Source organism: Toxorhynchites rutilus, chromosome 3, assembly GCF_029784135.1.
Source record: "Toxorhynchites rutilus septentrionalis strain SRP chromosome 3, ASM2978413v1, whole genome shotgun sequence".
Lineage (NCBI taxonomy): Eukaryota > Metazoa > Arthropoda > Insecta > Diptera > Culicidae > Toxorhynchites > Toxorhynchites rutilus.
The window spans coordinates 269515911-269533928 of record NC_073746.1 but is presented as its reverse complement, the minus strand read 5'-3'; the positions used below and the strand labels follow the sequence as shown (position 1 = coordinate 269533928).

General features: G+C 38.4%; 1 pseudogene; it reads right to left on the bottom strand.

Moving 5' to 3' along the window:
• Positions 1-7139: 7139 nt before the first annotated feature.
• On the bottom strand, positions 7140-17238 carry LOC129774224 (CLIP domain-containing serine protease B4-like; annotated as a pseudogene).
• Between the last annotated feature and the right edge of the window lie 780 nt (positions 17239-18018).

The window sequence follows — 18018 nt, the reverse complement described above, 5'->3', positions numbered from 1 at the left end:
AGAAAGATAGAAGTTGGGTGTCAGAGTACAAATTGTAGAGCGGTTAAAAAGCTTCAATTTAATTGATAGAAACAATCTAGTTTAATATAAGTTGTTAGCATAAAATTAATAATAACAAATTAAAAAATATCAACTTTTAAATTTTTCACTTCCAAAATGTTATTAAAATCCACTAATTTAATTGCTCCACTACTATAATCTGTTCTAAATTTTCTCATCTTTCAAATAAAAGCATCAGAATCGTCTTCCGTAGCGTACTTTTTAATGTAGAGCCAGTTTGAGGCAACAGAGTCCGAAACAATAAAAAAAAAGTTCTACAACTCTGTCATTGTTGAAATTCGAACATATGCGTAGGAGGATTTTTTCATCAAATATGATCGTCTATCATCTCCTGAGAGAATCTGGATAAATTTGTTTTTTTCATGTGAGAAAGGTGTTTTCTGACTTTAAGGTGATGAATCAAAATCCAATTTCTCTTTTATTTTCAAAAAACGAAAATTTAGGCCTTCTAATTAGGCTAAGCACCTATATGTCGATGATTCTTGAGATTAAAACATGGAAAAGTCCTAAACTTTCAATGACTGATATCTTGCGTAAAGTTTGAAAAGGATCTATCTGCATTAATCGATTTTCTTCATCAACATTCTCAATCGTTGATAACTCAGCGGTAGAAGCATTTTCATGATGTGTTCCACGATCAAGAGAGCCAAAGGGAACCTTGTTCATCAAACTATGCTGTGGGTGTCGAAAAATGAAGTCAATGAAGAGAATCGATCAAAGCAGGTTCTTTGAAAAGTAACATGAGATATCAGCAATTCCAAATGAAATCTTCTCCCTAAAAATGCAGATTTTAAAAACTTGTATTTTTGATTCCAATGAAAGTTTGTATTCCGTTTGGGTTGGAGGAAATATGAGTTTTCCACAGCAATTGGTATTTTTTTGATTCAAGCGTAACTTTTGAATAGGGCGTATCGATTTGAGTAAGAGATATCTTTGATAATTTATATCTCAAAAACTATGAGTCGTACCGAAATAGTGTCTTAGAAAGAGTTATAGAGTATTGATGGTTGAATATGCAAAAAATGTACACTAAGAAAAAAATTAGTACTCTTTCTTTTATTTACAAAATAAAACTTCAATTTGCAATATCCAAAATACATATTTTTATTTTTTTTTTTTAATTTTTTCATACAAAATAGAAGTCCTGTGGAAAATTCAAAAAATGGGCCCACGATGGTAAAACTATTTTTGACGAACTTTGTGGAACATCGAATTTTTAGGAATTTTCGAAACTTCGAGTTTTTGTATGTTAGCAGTCATTTTTAATCACAAATTATGAATCCTGATGTGATTTAAAACAAAAAAGGTTATTATCAATCTCCTTCTAAATGCAACCATCCTCGAGATATTTAAAAAAATATTTCTAATTTATTGTTTTTTTTATAGTAAATAATCCCTTTTAATATGTTTGTCGTGTTATACCGTCATGTTCATGAAATTTTATGAATTTGCTTATAATTTCCAACAACTTTTCCGAATACATCATTATGGTTCATTTTTTGACTCAAGTGTAACTTTTGAAAAGGTAGTATCGATTTTAGTAAGAAAAATCTTTGATAATTTATATCTCAAAAAATTTGAGTCGTACCGAAATAGTGTCTTAGAAAGAGTTATAGAGTATTGTTGGCTTAATTTGAAAAAAAAATACACTGAGAAGAAACATTAGTACTCTTTTTTTTATTTACAAAATAAAATTTTAATTTGCGATATAAAAAATATGTTTTTTTTATATTTTTTCAATTTTTTCATATAAAATAGAAGTCATGTAGAAAATTTAAAAAAATGGGCCCAAGATGGTAAAACTATTTTTGACGAAATTTGTGGAACATCGAATTTTTAGGAATTTTCGAAACTTCGAATTTTTGTATGTTGGCAATCATTTTTAGCCACAAATTATGAATCCTGATGTGATTTAAAACAAAAAAGGTTATTATCAATCTCCTAAATGCAACCATTCTCGAGATATTTAAAAAAATTAAAGTTTTATTTTGTAAATAAAAAAGGAGTACTAATTTTTCTTCACAGTGTATATTTTTTTCAAATTTAGCCAACAATACTCTATAACTCTTTCTTACACACTATTTCGGTACGACTCATATTTTTTGAGATATAAATTATCAAAGATTTCTCTTACTCAAATCAATACGCCCTTTTCAAAAGTTACGCTTGAGTCAAAAAATGGACCATGATGATGTATTTGGAAAAGTTGTTGGAAATTATAAGCAAATTCATAAACATGACAAATTCATAAACATGACGGTATAACACGACAAATATATTTTTATATAAATTCGTTTATTTTTACAGGCTCAGTTGCATAAGTTTAAAGGAGCCGAAATCTTAAATATATTTTTAACACTATATATATGAACAATTTTCTTAAATCTATGGTTAGTAATGTGGGAAACCGATTACTCGCGGTGAACTCGAGATTAGAAGGGTGACATATTTTTCTCAGGAAAAGGATGGGGTATAAGGAAATTATTACAATGTTGATAATCACACACACTCAATTCTTAAATCTATTCGTACATCTATTGTGAATTTACATTTCATTCTCCTGTTTATAGCAAGCGGACCAATTACTCATAAAGGAAGAAATGGAGGGTATAAGGATATAAGGATAATCACACACGAACATCGATAGATTTAAGGAAAACATATATTTGGGACATGTAATCAAGGTCTAACCGAGCCAACACATCTCTCACCGGCACATTGGGCTGCCTTCCTCTAGCCCGAAGGGAGTTCTCTAAATTCGATCTGGCAACAAGATACACCTCACACGACCAAACAACGTGTTCGATGTCGTGGTAACCTCGGCCACAAACGCAGATATTGCTGCCGGCCAAATTGAAACGAAAGAGTAGCGCGTCTAACGAACAGTGATTGGACATGAGTCGGGAGAAGGTGCGAATAAAGTCCCGACTCAAGTCCAGACCTTTGAACCATGGTTTGAGGCTAACCTTAGGGATAATCGAGTGAAGCCACCGGCCCAATTCATCTTCGTTCCATTTGCGTTGCCAGTTAGCGATGGTATTTTTACGGACTAAAGAGTAAAATTTATTGAAGGCGATTTGACGCTGATAAATATCGCCTTCAATCGCACCTTCCTTTGCTAATGAGTCAGCCCTCTCATTACCCGGAATTGAGCAATGAGAAGGGACCCACACAAAGGTAATGACATAACAGCGTCTGGATAAAGCACTCAAATTTTCTCGTATTCTCTCAAGGAAGTACGGCGAGTGCTTTTCCGGCCTCACTGAACGGATAGCTTCGACAGAGCTAAGACTATCCGTTACAATGTAATAGTGTTCAACAGGTCGTGAGGCGACGCTGTCCAGCGCCCAATGAATTGCTGCCATTTCAGCAATATACACTGAGCAAGGATTCTGAAGACTGTGTGAGGTGCTAAAAAATTCGTTGAACACTCCAAATCCTGTGGACTCGTTTATAGTGGACCCATCAGTAAAGTACATATTATCACAATTGATACCCCCATACTTTTCATCGAAGATCGTTGGAGCGATCCTCGATCGTTGGTAATCTGAATATCCATGGATATCTTGCTTCATGGACAGATCAAAATGCACAGAGGAATTGATGTAGTCAGGGAAACAAACACGGTTGGGAATATACGAAGAAGGATCAACCTGCATGGAGATGAATTCATGATATGAACTCATGAATCCGGAGTGAAAATTTAGCTCGATCAGCTGCTCAAAATTTCCGATCACCAATGGGTTCATGACCTTACACCGGATGAAGAACCGAAGAGATAATAAATTGAAGCGATCTTTTAGTGGGAGTAGGCCTGCCAAAACCTCGAGGCTCATGGTATGCGTTGAGGGCATACATCCCAACGCGATACGGAGACAAAGATACTGAATTCGCTCGAGTTTAATGAGGTGTGTTTTGGCAGCTGATTGAAAGCAGAAACTGCCATACTCCATCACTGAGAGAATAGTTGTTCGATACAACATTATAAGATCTTCGGGATGGGCTCCCCACCAGGTGCCGGTAATTGTACGGAGAAAGTTTATTCTTTGTTGACATTTTTTACTCAGATACCTAATCGACAAATATATTGAAAGAAATTATTTACTATAAAAAAGACAATAAATTAGAAATATTTTTTAAAATATCTCGAGGATGGTTGCATTTAGAAGGAGATTGATAATAACCTTTTTTGTATTAAATCACATCAGGATTCATAATTTGTGATTAAAAATGACTGCTAACATACAAAAACTCGAAGTTTCGAAAATTCCTAAAAATTCGATGTTCCACAAAGTTTGTCAAAAATAGTTTTACCATCTTGGGCCCATTTTTTAAATTTTCTTCATGACTTCTATTTTGTATGAAAAAATTTAAAAAAAATGGATATTGCAAAATGAATTTTTATTTTGTAAATAAAAAAAGTACTATTTTTTTCTCAGTGTACATTTTTTTCATATTCAACCATCAATACTCTATAACTCTTTCTAAGACACTATTTTGGTACGACTCATAGTTTTTGAGATATAATTTTATCAAAGATTTCTCTTACTCAAATCGATACGGCCTTTTCAAAAGTTACGCTTGAGTCAAAAAATTCACAATTGCTGTGGAAAACTCATATTTCCTCTAACCCAAACGGAATACAAACTTTCATTCGAATACTCATGTTTTGTCATTTGTCGATTTCATTTGGAATTGCTGATATATCATATGCTGTCCATGGTTTGCAAAAGCATGTATAAAAATACTCAAACAAATGAGTAGTTTAAACCTTAAGTAATATTATTGTTCGTGTTACCGATGAAGTAACAAGACGGGGTTTCCAAAACCTGAATACTTCTTTATTAAGACGTATTAAATTTTCCTGTAACGATTTACATTGATTTCAATAATAGTTCATAGCAGTGGTTAATTCAACTCACATTGGTGCCCGTCTATTCAATGCAGTCCGAAATTTACTGCCGGACGGTAACTGCTTTCTTAGCTGTGACCTAGTTCGCAGCGCGGGTTTTATTTTTATGAGAAACTAAAATAATTATTCATCAATTGTTAATCATACCTGATTAGGAAATCAATTCTTAAAAATATAATCTAAGTTATATGATCGATTGTTTGTCACTTTTCGCAATCAGTGGCTATCAAAATAAGTATGTGTTATTAATAATTTCACTTGCAGTTGGATAAACTAAATACCTCACTAAAGCCACTCAAGAGTTTAATTTAGAAAACTTCTGCCTATTGCGCTTGAATATAACTGAAATTTTTACACTTGTACGTTAAGAGCTATCACATGCAGTCGACTCGAGGTTCAATAGCACAATGCCATGTCTATTGTGTGGACGCAAGTGCTATGACCTCTTCCGTAGCGTCATTGCGTGCGTATTTGTTCGAGTTGACCTACGCTGATGACCGATCGATGGCGATCCTTTGGGATCAAGAAGACTGTTTTGTGAAAAGGGCGCAACAGTTTGAATCATGCTGAAGAAACAGATTTCTCTATGTAACGAATGTTTTGAATTATACAGATTTCGGTAAAGATTTTTGAAAGAAAAGGTTCAGATGAAAATGTTTTTTGCCTCTTCCGGTATGGAAGAAAATGTGGCAACACTGCCTACAGCTTGCATGTATTTTCATTGTCGGCCTCCTGAGTCTTCTTAGTTTTGAAGTCTGTGTTGGAGGAACCGTATTCCGCTGTTACTATAGCTGCTCCTTCTGATCTGTACAATTTTTAACAAGTTTACTCATTATCTGACATCCTTTTGGGTGATCTTTAGTCGCTTCATGGGGAATTTGTTCCTTCTTGTCTAGACAGTATTATATTACATGGTCTAATTCTCGTATTTTTGTGGTTGTTTCAGGATAGTTTGCAGATTTTTCACTGACCGATTAATCTACTACTAATTGACTAAACATGCCTCTTGTGCAAGGGTTCAATCCACATCGCCAGCGCTAAAAAAAAGTCACACGAGAGTTGTGTCTGAGACACGACCGCATTGTTGACGTAGAATTCCGTTTGGGTATCTGTTACATGTTGATTTTGGATGTATTAAAATTACATCGTTAAACTCCTTGATAATGATTTGGTGGCCCTTAAAAGTACCGTTTTGTTTGATTGTTGGGTATTGTTTGTAAACTCCAACCGAGTTATGATGATAGAAGGATGGTGATTAGTCGTTGAATTGTGCGTATCACGATAAAAGATTCCGAAGTGGAATGAAATATGATGAAACCCGCCCTCTGCAGCCCTTGACGAGATACCTCCTGTGTTCTGTATGGATGAAATAAAAAAAACTCATCAATGTAATATAAGATAATTATCATTAATTAACAATTCATTATTAATTAACAAATCTTTTCACCAGAAACAACATGTTACTTTATTATAGAAAAAAAAACAATTTCAAACAAAAGGTAATTTTCATTTAAAAACAACCGCTACCATATAGAATTTTACACTTACACTTTCGGTAAATGTTTCACAATGCATGATCGGCCTTTGATATGAAATTTCACGAAGGAACCAATTTTTCTTCCTCAATATATCCTTAACTCTTCCGTTTGATCCTGACCTTGTTGTGATAGAAATTGTGATTGGTAAGTGATCACTACTGTTGGGATCCTGGATTACATTCCATTTGCAATCTAACGATAGTGGATTCGAGCAAAGCGAGAGGTCAAGAGCACTTGGGTTAGCAGCAGGTTTAGGTACACGTGTTGTTTTTCCAGGATTCAAAACAGTCATATTGGAGCTGTAACAATGGTTATATATTAACGATGAACGGTTATCGTCGTACTGTTCCCCCAGGTAATTCTGTAAGAGTTGAAGTTGTGGATTCCAGTTTCATGTGCTTATACTCTGTATGAGAATCGTAGGCTAATTTCACATTATCTTAAAGAAAGTACAAGGATGAGGAACTTTGTTCTTATGTTATTTTCCAATGATAATGTGAGTCCAAGTACCTTTTCAAAAACTATTTTCATCTTTAACATTGTGTTTGACATTGTACAAATTTGTCCTTCCATTACATATACCTTCTCACAATCTCTGTCAGTCGCTCTCATCATGGTTTCAACCTACTCTATTGCAGATTATTTTCAATCCATTCGATGTATTTTGCAACATTAGTATATATTCCTGGTACGTTTCCGGACCCACATCTGCTGAGTCCGGAGCTAACGATTCCATACAGGAACTAGGAAGACTTAATACGTTTCATCAGAGGACCTCCAGGGTCTCCGCTACATATATCTTTACCGCGAAGGCCACCTGCACAAAGCTGCGTATCTCTCAGAACTATATCAGACTGGTTGTAGATAGTGGCGCACTGAACCGGATCACTGATCTCCAAACTTGCTTTGAGCTTGATTGAACTTCTCATCGCTGAAAGAAATATATGTTTAGATATGTATTAACAAAAATTACTCAATTCATCAATAACCTGTTTCTGTCCTGCCCCATCCGGAAACAAAAGCTACAGTTCCGGTATTGTTACGTAATCCTTTAGCGGAATCTACTGGCAAACATGTAGGTTTTTTTGAAAGACGAAAATGAAACATCACGGACCAATCGAATAAGGGCTATATCATTATACTGGTTCTTATCCATGGGATTGTGTTCTTCGTGAACAATTACTTTCTCAGCAGCTACATCCAACAGAACATCAGTACATACGTCATCCATGCAATCCTGCCCATCATTAGTAAGGTCATACTCCCCGAGACGAATACCGAGTCTATGAAATCAATGTGAACAGTCTCAAAAATGTATAACGCAAAACAATCGCAATACTTACACTTGCCATCCATTAGGGATCGCATCTATATAATGAGCCGTAGTCAGAACATAACGTGAATTGATCAATGATGCGCCGCAATGAAATCCCGTCTTTCCGTTTGACTTGCGGTACTGAATTAAAGCGGTCCAGGGGAACTCTTCCAAATTGGTTGTTCGACCTCCCGCAAAACGGTCCGACACATCAAGTCCACAATGAGGATACCTCGGAAGCTTTGGGGAGGAGTTGGCGATAGCTTCATCAGTTCCAGTACAGCAAACCTCCGGAAGACGAACGACAATATATAAATGATTACAGTTTTTAGCTCCCTAATTCCACTTTTTATATGTTTTTTTTTTAATTAATTCGTTTATTTTTGCAGGCTCAGTAACTTAAGTTTAAAGGAGCCGAATTCTTAAATATAATTTTAAAACTATATATATATAAACAATTTTCTTACAACTATGGTTAGTAAGGTGGAAAACCGATTACTCGCGGTGTACTCGAGTTTAGAAGGGTGACATATTTTTAGGAGAAGGATGGGGTATAAGGAAACTGTAACAATGTTGATGAACACTCAATTCTTAAATCTGTTCGTATATCTATAGTGTTTTTACATTTCAACTTATTCTACTATTTATAGCAAGGGGACGAATTACCCGCAAAGGAAGGAAAGGAGGGTATAAGGACATAGGGACAATCACACACGAAGATCGATAGCTTTAAGGAAAACATATATATGGGACATGTAATCAAGGTCTAACCGAGCCAACACATCTCTCACCGGTACATTGGGCTGCCTTCCTCGGGCCCGAAGGGAGTTTTCTAAATTCGATCTGGCGACCAGATACACCTCGCACGACCAAACAACGTGCTCGATGTCGCGATAACCTTGGTCACAAACACAGAGATTGCTGCTGGCAAGATCGAAACGAAAGAGTAGTGCATCTAACGAACAGTGATTGGACATGAGTCGGGAGAAGGTACGAATAAAGTCCCGACTCAATTCCAGACTTTTGAACCACGGATTGATGCTAACCTTAGGGATAATCGAGTGAAACCAACGGCCCAATTCATCTTCATTCCACTTGCGTTGCCAGTTAGCGATGGTATTTTTGCGGACTCAAAAAAAAATTCATTGAAGGCGATTTGACGCTGATAAATATCGCCTTCAATTGCACCTACCTTTGCTAATGAGTCAGCCCTCTCATTACCCGGAATTGAGCAATGAGAAGGGACCCAGACAAAGTTAATGACATAACAGCGTCTGGATAAAGCACTCAAAATTTTTCGTATTCTCTCAAGGAAGTACGGCGAGCGCTTTTCCGGCCTCACTGAACGGATAGCTTCGACAGAGCTAAGACTATCCGTTACAATGAAATATTACAGCGCCCAATGAATTGCTGCCGATTCAGCAATATACACTGAGCAAGGATTCTGAATACTGTTTTTAAATGTTTATATATGGTTATAAATAATGACACATCCATCGTTATCTGAATCGCTTCTAAACCGCAAACTAAATTAATGCCGAAGAGATGAAAAAAGCACGCAGCTAATTTCGCGACATTGTTATCACTATTATAGAACAATAGCCTCTGGGGGATTCCCGACGGAAACTTCAATCACGATTTATGTTTGTCTTAATGTTTTCTTCCAAAATTCGTTGTACATAAAGATTTGTTCGTTCCAGTCATACAAAACGAATATTCATTTAATTATTTAGGTGCCGCGTGCAAAACCGCATTACTTCCGCCGCACTCACAATGCATGTCCATAGAAGGAAATCGTGTGCCCATGGTTGCCGAAATATAGAAGATTCCACATACTTATTTATACACTAACCCACAAAAGTGCTCTCGTGGTCGAGTGGTTAGCGTCACACCTAACATGCCGGGGGTTCGGGTTCGATTCCCATTCTGGTCGGGGGAATTTTTCGTCAAAAAAATTTCCTCCGACTTGCACTGTGGTCTCGCGTATTCTAGAGCTTGCCACTCAGAATGCATTCAAGGCGTGTTATTCGCCATAGAAATCTCAACTCTCAATACTACGTTGAGACGGCGAAGTTCCTCTAGGAACGTTAGTGCCATTTAAGAAGAAGAAGAAAAACCCACGAAACTAGAGAAACAGAGTGCGAAGTCGATAAATTTAGGTGATTTTTGACATGCTGTAACTTCGTGAAAAATGAACGCATTTAGTTAGGATATACATTATTTTAAAGCTTTTTTTTCGTTTTTTTTTTCAAAAATATTGTGGACTAACATAATTGTTTGCCAAACACCTCAATAGCAAATCCAATTAACCTTATCAACCAGCATTCATTTGATTGATAAAGCATTTTTGTAGGACATTTCTGTTTTGATGAACAATTACCCCTTCGTCTTTGATGATGAATAATTCAATAAGTAATTATCGCACCGCAAATCGAAAGGCAGTTTTGAAAATTGCAATAAATTCTATACAAGGTAAATCTATTTCTTTTATTTTTTTTTTTTTATTTAAATCGTTTATTTTTACAGGCTCAGTTACATAGGTTTAAAGGAGCCGAACTCCTTACTGTATTGTTACTAGTATATATACATTTTTCCTTAATTCTAATGTTAATAATATAGGAAACCGATTACTCGCGGTCAACTCGAGTTTAGAAGGGTGACATATTTTCTTCAGGAAAAGGAGGGGATATGAGGATATGTTGACAATGATCACACTCACACTCTCAATCACATTCTCAATCACACTCATCACACTCAATTCTTAAACCTATCTTATATCTAATATGTATTTACATTTCATCTTATTTTTTAAAAAGGGATCCGATCTCTCACAAAGGAAAAGGAAAAACTAAGGGTATAAGGACAATCACACACGAAGATCGATAGCTTTAAGGAATACATATATTTGGGACATGTAATCAAGGTCTAACCGAGCCAACACGTCTCTCACCGGCACATTGGGCTGCCTTCCTCGGGCCCGAAGGGTGACTACTAAATTCGATCTGGCGACAAGATACAGCTCGCACGACCAAACAACGTGCTCGATATCGTGGTAACCTTGGCCACAAACACAAAGATTGTTGTCGGCAAGATTAATACGAAAGAGTAGCGCATCTAACGAACAGTGATTGGACATGAGTCGGGAGAAGGTGCGAATAAAGTCCCGACTCAAGTCCAGACTTTTGAACCATGGTTTGAGGCTAACCTTAGGGATAATCGAGTGGAGCCACCGGCCCAATTCATCTTCGTTCCATTTGCGTTGCCAGCTAACTATGGTATTTTTGCGGACTAAAGAATAAAATTCATTGAAGGCGATTTGACGCTGATAAATATCGCCTTCAATTGCACCTACCTTTGCTAATGAGTCAGCCCTCTCATTACCCAGAATTGAGCAATGTGAAGGGACCCAGACAAAGGTAATGACATAACAGCGTCTGGATAAAGCACTCAAAATTTCTCGTATTCTCTCAAGGAAGTACGGCGAGTGCTTTTCCGGCCTCACTGAACGGATAGCTTCGACAGAGCTAAGACTATCCGTTACAATGTAATAGTGTTCAACAGGTCGTGAGGCGACGCTGTCCAGCGCCCAGTGTATCGCTGCCAATTCCGCAATATACACTGAGCAAGGATTCTGAAGACTGTGTGAGGTGCTAAAAAATTCGTTGAACACTCCAAATCCTGTGGACTCATTCATAGAGGACCCATCAGTAAAGTACATATTATCACAATTGATATCCCCATACTTTTCATCGAAGATCGTTGGAACGATCCTCGATCGAAGATAATCTGATGTTCCATGGATATCCTGCTTCATGGACAGATCAAAATGCACAGAGGAATTGATGTAGTCAGGAAAACAAACACGGTTGGGAATATACGAAGAAGGATCAACCTGCATGGAGACGAATTCATGATATGAGCTCATGAATCCAGAATGAAAATTTAGCTCGATCAGCTGCTCAAAATTTCCGATCACCAATGGGTTCATAACCTTACACCGGATGAGGAACCGAAGAGATAATAAATTGAAGCGATCTTTTAGTGGGAGTAGGCCTGCCAAAACCTCGAGACTCATGGTATGCGTTGAGGGCATACATCCCAACGCAATACGGAGACAAAGATACTGAATTCGCTCGATTTTAATGAGGTGTGTTTTGGCAGCTGATTGAAAACAGAAACTGCCATACTCCATCACTGAGAGAATAGTTGTTCGATACAACATTATAAGATCTTCGGGATGGGCTCCCCACCAGGTGCCGGTAATTGTACGGAGAAAGTTTATTCTTTGTTGACATTTTTTACTCAGATACCTAATATGGGCCCCCCAAGTACATTTAGAGTCGAACCAGACCCCAAGATACTTGAATGACATAGCATGAGTGATCGGTTTACCCAAAAGTTGAAGCTTTGGTTTTGCTGGTTTATGCTTCCTAGAAAAAACCACCATCTCTGTTTTCTCCGTGGAGAATTCGATCCCTAGCCCAATGGCCCAGGTTGAAAAATTGTTCAAAGTATCTTGTAAGGATTCTTGCAGGTCGGATTCGTTTGATCCTACGACAGACACCACTCCATCATCTGCAAGTTGTCTTAGGCTGCAATTTTGTGTAAGGCAATTGTCAATGTCGCTTACGTAGAAGTTGTACAAAAGGGGGCTTAAACATGAGCCCTGGGGGAGTCCCATGTAAGAGACCCGACTTACTGCCGAATCTCCGTGAGAAAAGTTCAAATGTTTCTCACAAAGCAAGTTATATAACATATTATTCAATAGAGGCGGCAGACCCCGAGATTGTAATTTGTCTGACAAAACCTCTATTGAAACAGAATCAAAGGCCCCCTTTATGTCCAAGAATACTGAAGCCATTTGTTTTTTTTCGGCGTAAGCCATTTGAATTTCGGAAGAAAGCAACGCAAGACAATCATTCGTCCCCTTGCCCCTGCGGAACCCATATTGTGTATCTGAGAGTAGGCCATTCGTTTCAACCCATCGATCAAGGCGAAACAAGATAATTTTCTCCAACAATTTCCGTATACAAGACAGCATTGCTATTGGGCGGTACGAATTGAAGTCGGACGCGGGTTTTCCGGGTTTTTGAATAGCTATAACTCGTACTTGTCTCCAATCATCTGGAACAATATTATGCTCCAGAAACCGATTGAATAAGTTCAACAAGCGATGTTTCGCCACATCAGGGAGATTTTTCAGCAAGTTGAACTTAATTCTATCCGATCCCGGAGCAGAATTGTTACATGAAAGGAGAGCAAGAGAGAATTCTACCATCGAAAACTCGGAATCAAGATAGCACCTATCTTGTGGTATATCTCGAATAATTCTTTGCACTGGAGCGGAATCGGGACAAACCTTTCGTGCAAAATTAAAAATCCATCGATGTGAATATTCCTCGCTTTCATTGGATGAAGAGCGATTTCTCATGTTTCGAGCCACTTTCCATAATTTTTTCATTGACGTTTCTCGTGATAAACCTCCCACGAAATTTCGCCAATAAGCACGTTTTTTCCCTTGGATCAAGTTTTTAAATTGATTTTCAAGGTCCAAATACGTCTGAAAATTTTCAGGGGTTCCACGTTTCCGAAAAGCTTTAAATGCATTCGATTTATCTCCATAAAGCTTGGAACACTGGCCATCCCACCATGGATTGGGAGGCCTTCGACGAATAGTGGAACCTGGGATGGGTTTCGTTTGAGCGCGAACCGCGCTGTCATATATCAAACGAGAAATGAAGTTATACTCCTCCAATGGAGGCAAACCATCTCTGGAATTGATGGCTAGAGCAATCGCGTCCGCATATTTTTTCCAGTCAATGTGTCTTGTGAGGTCGTATGCCATGTTTATAGATTCAGAAGAATTCGACCCAATGGTGATAGAAATTTTGATTGGCAAGTGGTCACTACCGTTGGGATCCTGGATTACATTCCACTTGCAATCTAACGATAGTGAATTCGAGCAAAGCGAGAGGTCAAGAGCACTTGGGTTAGCAGGAGGTTTAGGTACACGTGTTGTTTCCCCAGTGTTCAAAACGGTCATATTGAAGCTGTTACAAAGGTCATATATCAACGATGAACGATTGTCGTCGTACTGTTCCCCCCAGGCAGTTCCGTGAGAGTTGAAGTCTCCCAAGATTAATCGTGGCTCAGGAAGGAGTGAGCACATGTCAACAAGTTGCTTGCGGCTAACCGCAGCTCTCGGAGGCCAATACAAGCTGACTATACAGAGGTCTTTGCCTCTGATGTTTGCATGACAAGCAACAGCTTCGATCCCTCCAATAGGTGGAAGGTCAATTCTAAAAAATGAGTGACACTTATTGATCCCCAATAGTACCCCTCCGTATCTGTCATCACGGTCCAAGCGTATTATATTAAAATCGTGGAAAGAGAGATCATTTTGAGAAGAGAGCCAGGTTTCGGATAGAGCAAAAACATCACAATTGAGTTTATGAATTAGAAATTTGAATGTATCCAATTTAGGCATAAGACTACGACAATTCCACTGTAAAACAGTGATATCTCCGACCTCTCTATTTAAATTAGACATCAAGAGAGATAATCATTGCAAGGAGGGGCCATGTTTGCATCAATTGCTGCAAAAAAATTGTTGAAGCATTGCGGTGACAATGGTTCTGATGGAGTCGGAAACATTAAAACACGTGAAGATTTGATCCACAAGGTCAGACAACTTTATAAATCCCGATTGGGAAGTTGAACTTGACGGAAAAACAGGGACAGTTGGGGTTTTTGATGTCCCCTCGAGTGCTGGGTCGTTCGAAGGTGAACTATTACCACGGAGGCCAGGAGGGACCTGATTTTGCTTATCCGCTGCACTCGATTTTTTGGGCAAGCTAACAGGGGGTATCACCGGAGGGACTTGTCCTTGAACTTTGGGAGTGGTCACATTTTTGCGCCGGGGATTCCCTTGAGAAATAAACGGCGTGCCCCCGTTAGCTGTATCCGCTTCCATTTCGTCAACTGGCAACGTAGCGAAGACATTGTGTGTATTAATTGGTTGTTGTTCTTGAGCCAGTGGAGAAGCGCCCTTCAAAATTTCTGCGAAAGTGCGTTTAGAGCGTTCCCTCAAAGAGCGCTTCTGTTTCTCCCAGCGAGCCTTGTATGTTTCACAAGTTGAGAGCACGTGTGGGGATCCCCCGCAATATGGACACTTATGCTCAGTCGCACTGCAGGATTTCCCCTCATGTTGTTCTCCGCAAGTGGCACATCGTTCTTTATTGACACAATAAGCAGCCGTGTGACCAACTGACTTGCACTTTAGACAAGTCATTGGCTTTGGAATAAAAAGTCGCACGGCTAACCTCAATTTATCTACCATCACGTAGTCAGGGAGAGCTGAACCAGCGAAGGTGACTCGAAACGAGTTGGACGGCGTAAATTTCTTTTCTTCTCCTTCATGGGAGACTGTTCCGAGCTGGCGGCAACCCAAGATCTTAACAGTCGTCGAGGGCAGTTTTTTAAAACGGCCGGTACCTTCACTCGTAATGTATTCGCACGTCAAGCCGGTTTCGGTTATCACACCCTCAATTTCGACTATGTGAGAGGGTATGTAGACCCGATACTCAATTGTAAAATGCTGATCGACAACAATCTTGTTTGCGTCTTTTCGATCATTCACGACAACTCGCAATTTGTTTGGTCTAACCTTCGAAATTTCCGAAACGGAGGTATACCTTGCCAGATCTTTCGCGATCTGCATGACTCTCAACGCCTTTCCATTTGGCTTAGGCCTGAAGAAAACAACCCAGGGACCAGTTCCGGGCGCATCTTCTGGATAGACCTTTACAGGGGGAGTGGGAATAACAGGGGGGGAAGGCGAGGACGGGGATTGAGAGTGGGAAGGCGAAGGTTGAGAAGGAGCGGGAAGAACAGAGGGAGAAGACGAGGTTGAAGGTAGAGTGGGATCGTTAAGGGCAGATGGGAGATTTGCTAGTTTTTTGGAGGGAGGCTTGGTAGGGTTAGCTGACTCGTCCCCAGAAGAAGTATCTTCCGTATTTGGAACACGTTTGAGTGACTTTTTTTTATCCGTTAGGAGGGAACTAGAGTCAGAGACCTCCATATCCGAAGGTCCCCCACTCTCTGCCATTTTAAATTTTCACTTATATTCTAAGTATTTTTTTAAACAATATTTCACAATAAAATAATTCACAAAAACAAAAAAAAAACTTATAATTATTAAATATTTTCTCTCAGTATATTTAATGTTATTCACCTATGAACGCACTCCAGTGCAGATGAACGGGAGCGTGCTGAAAGCTCGTTGGTGGTGGGAATGTGCCTACGACACCACTACACACAGTCGTCGGTGAAAGCTTACCCGCACTGTCACTGTTGGCACGATGACTCGGCGAAATCTCCAATGTCGGCGAAGCAGCGACAAAACAAAAACCAATGCTTGGCTTTCCGAGGATGAAAGCCTTTATCCACTTGCAGGCAGGGCACTTCACTCACTATCCAGATAGCGAAATGAACTCTTCAGCGGCAAAAAAAACAACAATCACGCGGTAACCGATAACGGAACTTGGACGCGACTTTCCTTCGTCTGGTTACTTCGGGCAATCGGCGAAGAATGTAAATCTATTTCTTTGACGAAAAAAAATATTTATATTTTTGACATCGATTTCAAAAAAGTACCTAAAACAGGTTTTTTGTAGTGTTTTAGAAATTCATCTGTAATTTTGAAAATTTGCGGTAAATTGTAATATTAGCAGGCAAATTTTTAGCCTAATCTATTCCCAGAACACATATTGATAAGCTCTGCCGGTTTTTTTTTTAGCCGATCGATCAAAGTTTGGAGTAAATTAGAGGAGCTTCTCAACGCAAATTGTACCAGAAATACAGATAGGGGTAATTTTTCGTTACACACGAAATGTCTCACGAAATGGTCCTACAGTCCTACTACTTTTTAGGAACCAAATGAAAGCTGATAGATAAACTTAATTGGTTTTGCTATTTAAATGGTTAAAAAAAAAGGTTAGTCCACAAATCTTTGAAAAAAAGATTTTTCTTTTTTCCAGATATTCCTGTCCACTACACCTACACGCACCAAGAAAAAAAAATTAAAATTAGAGCTTTAATGATGTACATTCCATCTGTATGCGTTAGTTTTTCACAAAGTCATAGCATATCAAGAATCATTTAAAATTTTCGACTTCGCACTGTGTTCCTCTAGTTTTTTTGTTGAGTATATATGTATCCCCAATTTCAATGAAAATTCTTACGTGATTAAAAATCACATTCCACAGTTCCTCAATAAAAAAAACACTTTCACGGAGGTATATTGATAGCTGTCTGCTTCGCTTGGAATATTTGGTGAGACTTACTAACGCTTTACCCCCGGAAACATGCTCGAGAAGCACTAATGGCACCAGTAGCACAGAAATCCTGGCCATTTCTGAATGTGAATGAGAGAACGAACTTGCCTACATGTGCTCCTATATTCAAGAACTTGGTTTGAAATGATACTGATGATCTTCAGACGCTCGATCAATTGAACCTGCGTTTTGCGTTCTGAACCTTCCAGCAGTAGCTATCGATATGAACTGCGATGAAGTAAAATGAAAAACCGTCGTGTTGGCTCAGCATCTGCTACTCGAATTAGGGGAGGATGGTCCCCGTTTGCAATTTGCTACGCGGATTCAAAAACACATTGAATTTTTTTAGCTACACCCATACCTCGCTATACGGCCGCTCTCTATAAGGCATTTCGCTATAACGACCCTCTTTAATTGAGGAACGTTTTCGATTTACGGTTTAAAATGATTCGTTATAACGGCAAAAAAAAATTTTTTTTCGATGTCAATATACAATCATTCCATGTCAAACCTCTATAGTTCTCAGATTAGTTCTATATCGGTTCTCAGATTTTCGTAAAAACTGGTAGTTTTTTTCCTTGTCGGAAATTAGTGGACCAGTATTTCTTATTTTTCCATAGAGGTGCTTATTTACATTTTAAAGTGTTCCGCTTACTAATACAAACATTTTGCGATGCAGAACTTGTCAATATCTCAACTTCACTCAAAGTTATTGATATTTCTTCTCCAAAAAAAAGCTCTTTTCAATTGTTTGTCATTCTTTCTGGGGCAAACATGAACAAAGTTTACTGACGGTATTTGAAAGGGCATAGTTCACTCTACATGATGTGTGATTTTCAACACTATGTTATTTTTTGT